Source organism: Drosophila gunungcola, unplaced genomic scaffold, assembly GCF_025200985.1.
Source record: "Drosophila gunungcola strain Sukarami unplaced genomic scaffold, Dgunungcola_SK_2 000066F, whole genome shotgun sequence".
NCBI lineage: Eukaryota > Metazoa > Arthropoda > Insecta > Diptera > Drosophilidae > Drosophila > Drosophila gunungcola.
Genome location: NW_026453229.1, coordinates 488,939 through 495,827, shown reverse-complemented (window position 1 = coordinate 495,827; position 6,889 = coordinate 488,939).

Sequence of the window (6,889 nt, the reverse complement as noted above, 5' to 3'; positions counted from 1 at the left end):
ATTGAAATAACTATTTTCGTATGTTAATTTTACTTATACAATTTGTTGGCGTGTACGCACTTAGACTGAAAACCAACAACAAAATACATGAAAAAAATAAAATATTAAAGTAACAATTTTACTAAGTTGGTTTTACATATAACAATTTTTTGTGTGTACATATGTTAACGACAGATTTGCAGGCACTTCACGTACCGTGACTTTGTTATTTAAGATTCAACTTCTGGAGTCTCCTTCCTTCGCAATCTTAGCTGCAACAATCTTTTCTGTTCCCTCTAAAATTTCATCCCTGTTCTTTTTCTATTTTTTTTTCTCTCACCTTTCCGCTTAAGTTGCGCCAATAAATTTGTGCGCCTTCAATGCTTTTAGTGCTCTACGGATTACCACACCTGCAGCCACCACCCTCGCTCCATTTCCGCATCTTTGAAGCCTTGCACTTCCTCTGCTCCGGTGTTGGTCAAGTGGGAAGTGGTATTCCCTACTTGGCCAATGGCCATTGACCATCATCATCATCGTCAGCATTAGCGTCATCAGCGACTTACGCAACGCTCTTTATCAGCGAGTGCACTCTGCCGATTTATGTGTATTAAATATTTTTATTTATTTTTAACAATTTATTCCATAAACTTATTATTCTGCCAATTACAAATAATGTAACAGCTTAATACAATTAAGTTTTAAGAATTGAATTTAGCTTTAATTTTTAGTTCAATTATATCCTTATTATACAAGTTTAATACTTTTAATCTTATTTAATAATTTAGTTTAAATCTAAATTTTATTAAATTTAATACTTTACATTTAATGGCAAGCCATATCTGAAAACAGTTTTTTGTAAGTTTTTTATACCACTCAAATTCTACTTTAAGTATAGTTACCAGCTTAAATAATTTTGAACCATATATAATTTGTTTATTATTAATAAATGTATACAAATAAGCTTATTAAAGCTATATTGAACTCAAATAAAATCGGGTGATGATTTATGGATTAACATTAGTTTATGGAACTAAAGTCCAAGCACATGGAATACAATCTCATATCTAGCTCAATTTGGTATGTTAGTTTTCATTTATATTTTTATTAGCAACTTTGACAAGTCCAAGTTAATAGTATTTTTCTACGTGTACGTTGCACATTGCAAGTTGCCAGTTGGTAGTTGCTGGTTGCAGGCTGCAGGCTGCAGGTTGCACATTGCGCGACGCCCTGGCGGCCTTTCAATAAACCGGCCATAAAAATAAGGAGCTGCCGCGAGCGGTTCGATGCCTTTGGCTTTGTTTTCGCACTTAATGCCGCCGCCGCAGCGAGCTGAGCGTGACGGTAAATAAAGTGAAGTGGCCTGGAAGCGACGCACTGCTGCAGCAGCAGCAACAGCAACAGTAACAGCAACAGCAGCAACAACCACTTTATTGCTGAGCCAAACACCGGCCATCTTGCCAAGTCCAAGTTGCCAAGTTTGCTGTTGGCCAGTTGGCTTCTCTTTTTAGGCCTTTCCTGGCGGGGCAAACCGGGTATATTAAGTGAATCGGAAATGCCTCTAAAAAAACAAAAGCGGATTAAAGTATTACATGTCAAGTCTTGATAAAAAATCTTTGGTTTTTAGCTTACTTAACAACAAATAGATTTAAGGCAAGTGCAATTAAGCACTGGTTCGTACATTTAAAATTGAGTTTATTTTTATATATATAATAAGTTTCTTTATTTGAATTTAAATATTATGAAATGATTATAATGATGTTTTTATTATTGTACTTATTGGTTAGTGAAATATTTCAGTAAAATAAATTATTTATATTAAAATATGTTTTGCTTAGTATTATTCCACTATTATTTTTGGCAATTGTTTATACTTAAGTATACAAGTGCATGGAAGCCATACATTTAAACAAAATATTTAAAATGAAACATGAATTTTAAGCTAGTTATTAAAGCAATTAAAATGAGAGAGCAAAAAAATATGATTGCCAGCTTTATTGGCGCCTCAAATTAAATTTGTATTGTCCTTATTGTAACGATATAATTTGATTACATCATAAATTGGTATATAATTTAAATTGCCGCTCCAAATATCCATTTGCAGTTCAGATGTTTCTGCGAAAAAGAAGGGGTTCCGACTGGAGGTCGGGTCGCCAGTGCGAGTTTGTGGGCCAGAAGTGCTTAATTGCCTGAATCAAGCCCCGAACCAGTTGACCATGCCCATGCCCATGTGCAGTTTGCAATTTGCAGTGTGCAGTGTGCAGTGCCCCTCGAATTTGGCCAGATGAATTTGGCCAAAATTGCCAACGGTCGCCGACGTCGCAGCTTAATTGCTTTTTTGGCCCGCCCGCCCTGCTGCATTGGGGTTTTTCGGCTTTAATGAGACGATGATGACGACGACGACTTTGGTTCTGTGGACCGCAGTGCGTATGCGTAATTAACACAGAAATCAAACTCGGCTTTGAAATCGGTGGGAAAAGAAAACAATACCCGGGAATAACAACAGCCAGAAAACGTCCCCGAGGGATATACTAGTGTGTACTACATGTATGTATGTACATATGTACATATCGGTGGCTACACCCCATATACACACGCAGATGTGTGTGCGGGCAAAAAGCAACAAGCGGATCCAGCCACGCACAGCGAATACCAATGAATATGAAAGGGAAGGCGGCTCTTTAACCCCCGGATGGCGATGGCTTTTCCAGGAATTTGTCGATTCTACTGATAATTGAAAGACACACGGCAAAAGGTATTTGAGCCAACAGTTTTTGCCCGATGAATTTCCTTTGTCGTGAAATATTTCGAATGTTTGCTTTGTGCTTTTTTATGTTTGTTTATATTTCGCATATGGCGAATTTTTAATCAAAACGTGCAGGAGTGCGAAAAACTATCTCGAAACTTTCATTTTCATTTAGATTGAAATTGGTTTTTCGATTTTTGTTTTTCTAAAAACTAATAGAGAATAATTTTTCTAGAAACAATACGTTTGATTTTAGGCAATCAAAACCAAATAAAATAAATCAGCTAGAGCTGTTTTCTTTAATACTCAGTTTAAGAAGGTAATTTTAAAATGTTTTTTAATGAATTTGTTTTTAGAATTTAATTATGATAAATGATAATAAATGGCTTTAAATCTTATGTTTAAAGTGTTTAAATTAACAAAACTTTATTTTTTAGCAATTTAAACTTTTTGTTGGGCACCTTTTGGGTTAAAGACGCTCCAGGTACTCATTGAATACTCAAGCAGGCCATCATTGGGCTTGCCACGCCCCCCATCGCCGAACTTTAAGCCATTCGAGCGCAACTCAACAGCGAAATGGAAATGGATTCATAAATTATACAACATGAAGCTGTAGTACACATGAAATATGCGAATTAGGATGCAGGGTGGTGCCCATCTGCCAGTCGAAAGTCATAACTCAGCACAATTGGCCAGAGATGCTGGAGCCACAGTCGAAGAATAAGGCCTCCGTGGGTCTATCAGTGTCCATCAACCGGGCGGAAGACGCCGCCCCAGTCCACCAATCCTCGAAACCAGCAGCCTGCGTTGCCAAGGACAACTGCATATGGAGGGTTTCCTGGTCCAGGCCAAACTAATAAACCAACTCAATTAGGGGGCTGCTTAGGCCAAAAAAAAACAACAACACCAAGCTAAAGCAAAAATCGGGGCTACACTCTAACGACGGGAGGATGCTCAGTGTAATTGTTAAGCACCTAGCTTTCGAAGTAAACATACATATTGATGGATTGATAAATTATCCACCCACTATTGATTTGCGCATTTTGTTTTGCCTTGTCAATTTGTTATTTGGGAAAGGCAAATAAATAACAATACATAAACATCGCATTGACAATAAAGGCAGCGGCCGACAATCATATCGATATTAAAGCTATGTTCATTTATTTAAATGACCTAAAATATACAAGTTTTTGAAATTCATCCGATTTTTGATCGATCATACCGATATTTTATCGTTAAAAGCGTTGTTTTCTTATATATTTAAGTTTTGAGTTCTGTTACGATACTAAAATTTTGGTAAGATTTTGAATGCCAAAATTTGGTTTTAAGATATACATTCCTAGGTTAATAGTTGTCGACCAATATAATATGCCCCGAACCCAAATAAAGGTTCACAGCCTATAAATACCCCATCAAAATTTCAGGCTGCGCACTTTTGTGGCTGCTTGGCGGCTGGTTCCCGAAATATCTGAGTGTTTGCTGGCAAATATCAATAAAATAAATTAATTTAATTAAAAGGCCGTGGTGGTCGGTGGGCGTGGCGCGGAGTTGGACCTAGTTTAGGCGGGCCAAATCAGGCCACTAAGTCACCCAAGCGATAAGTTTGGCTGGGAACCAGCGCGCCTGTGTCGCCAAGCCCAAGTGCAGGTGGCAATTATTTATGCATCGAGTGATTTGTCGCCTAATGCGCGTCGCATTTTCCATAAGCCCGCTGACATTCTAGAGATACACTCTCGCGTTCGCGTTTGGTTACCATTGCCACATAATTTATGTAGTAGCCATTATATTGAAACAATATTGCACGAATTGGGGCATTTTTTTTAGGACAACAATTCTGCTACGCAATTTAATCGAGTGCAATAGCGATTGGACAGAGCTAAGACTTTCTTGCGGCAAGCTCCATTCGAATTGCGTATACGCAGCGTTGCCCAAGCGAGTTCATAATTGGAGCACTTAGGCGCAATTTGCAGTGATTTTTAATTGCTGGCGGCCTCTTGAATCGATGTCAGCAGCAAGTAAAAAATATTAAAGATACGTCTACCGACCAGAGAATACCCTCCCCACAGTTGACTCAAAAACAGTCGATTAATAAAACGAGCAACTTTTATGAAGTTGCTTTAGACTCTTTGTATAGAAATGAAACTAAAAAGTATTTATATAATACAACCCCCTATTTAGTATTAATTTTATACGTATACTCTAAAACTGTCTGTAGTTTATTTTCAAGACACACTTGGTGTATTGCTTTCTTAATTAAGAACTTTAATGTGTCTGCTTTCCACTCATAACCAGAAGGTACACTTGAAAATGTAATTAAAATACAAATTCCCCAAGTCGAGCATTAAAACGAAGACATCTCGAATCTCCAGCGCATTCCTGTCCAAAACAATAATCCTACCTCGATGCCCCCGGCCACTTGGCCATTCCTCAAATTATCTTGTTACCCGACCATGAATCAAATTAAATGAGAAACAAAGTGAAAATCAAGTCAAACGCAAGTGTGTGCCATTATTGTTTTTACTCGCTTGGAATTTTGTTCTTTTTGTTGTTGTTGCTGATTTTTTTTGTTGTTTTTTTGTTTTTTAGCTGCTTTGAATATTCTCATTACTGCGATGGAATAATAACAGTGAAGGGAATTTTGAAAATAATAAATGCGCAGATTGCACAAGAAATTAACGCAGGGGGCGTGGAGGCGTGGCATGTCGGGGGCACTGCCCACTTGTCAAGCGTTTCTATATCGCAGCTGCGGCATCGAGAAAAAGCCCCAAATGAAAAAATAAGAATAAAAATTCTTAGAAAATATTATATGAAAATACATGATGAAGACAGCACGACAGCAAGACAGCAACAAAGGCGCACGAATCAAGTGAACAAAGGCGACTCGCATCTGGCCAAAAAGATCTGGCTACAGTGGAGGTGTGGTCGCCTTTTTGCCTATTGATTTTGTAATTGAAGGTTACATTTTAATGCTCTCGGCTAGGCAACAGAAATGGTGGGTGTGAGTGTGAGTGTGAGTGCGAGTGTGAGTGTGTTTGCCAGTGTTTGCAGTTAATAGCGCGTAATGGCAGGACGTTGCTCCAGTTTCGGTTCGCTGGCGAAGCGAGCCACGCCCTCGAACCAGTTTGTTGCCCCCCGGCGATGGGCTGGCGTGCGCCATCTGTCGGTCTACTGGACGCACTAAGCAATAAGCGAGCACTACGCAGGCGGAGTGGCTAGGTGGCAAGATGGCCATTAAAATTTCACACAAAAATAGCAAAGCGTGCTCTTAATAGCCGGCAATGCGATAGGTGGTAGTTTCGCCACCTCAATTCGGGGCTTAGTTAAGCGATAGAAGCGCTTAAAAGGGACAAGAAGATGACCCTGGATCTTAATAGGGCAAAGTGGTGTTATCGTTTTAGCAGCTTAACACGCTGAAATCGAAGTTTGCGAATGACACACCTCGTTGAACTCGTCACAAAACTTACAATCACTGCCATGCACAGCGAACAAATTTTATTTTTGGCAAAATAAAACAATACAGCCACTCTTCAGGCTGTACGTCTCATTTTGGCAAAGTAAAATCAAAAAAAACCACTAAGAAATTTGTTTTGTTTAGACCAAAAAGACTCTTCAGAAATAATTTTGTTTGAAAAATCTCTAAAACCCCAAAAAAACACATTAAAAATTTGGTTTTTGTGTCAAAACCCTGGGAAATAATGGTCAAAATGTGGAATGTCATACACCGTTGAATTCGTAATAAAATTTCCAATCGAATGGCATTCACAGTTAAAATTGCTATAGATTTTCAAATTTCTGCAAAAAAATCAGAAATTTGGACATAAATAAATTTTTCAAAAAACCTTTTTCAAAATTCGGTTTTTTTGTCAAAACTAAATTAATTGTTTTCAATCGATTAGGGTTGGATGGTATGAGTTGCCAGCTGTTCAAAATAGCAACTCTTTTAACATTGGGTCTTATTTTGGCAAAGTTACAACAAAAAGACTCTTCAGAAATAAATATGTTTGAAACATCTCTAAAACCCAAAAAAAAAAACACATTAAAAATTTGGTTTTTGTGTCAAAACCCTAAGCAATCTGGCACAAATGCAAAGTGAAAATATTAGGTTTGATTTCAATTATTGTTATATCAATTTTTAATCGAATTATTAAATAATTTAATCATTAGTAG